Source organism: Peromyscus eremicus, unplaced genomic scaffold (assembly GCF_949786415.1).
Source record: "Peromyscus eremicus unplaced genomic scaffold, PerEre_H2_v1 PerEre#2#unplaced_384, whole genome shotgun sequence".
In the NCBI taxonomy this organism is placed as follows: Eukaryota; Metazoa; Chordata; class Mammalia; order Rodentia; family Cricetidae; genus Peromyscus; species Peromyscus eremicus.
Genome location: NW_026734620.1, coordinates 252,910 through 253,156, shown reverse-complemented (window position 1 = coordinate 253,156; position 247 = coordinate 252,910).

The following is a 247-nucleotide window of genomic DNA, read 5'->3' as shown; positions in this document are numbered from 1 at the left end:
GGGAGGAGGGAAAAGGACCGTTTCCTGGTAGTTAGTGCCTTAGCCTCCAGTGAAAACTGGAAAAGCAGGAACCGGAAGAGGAAGTTCAGGGGAAAAAAAGAGTGGAAACTGGAATTCCAGCTCAATCCCTAAACTTGCACTGCCGCTTGTAAACTGGGTCAAAGTAATCAAGTTCTGTAAGCTTTAGTTTTCTCATCTGCAAGATACTGAGATTATATTTGTCTGCCTCTGTGTGTGCGTACATAGA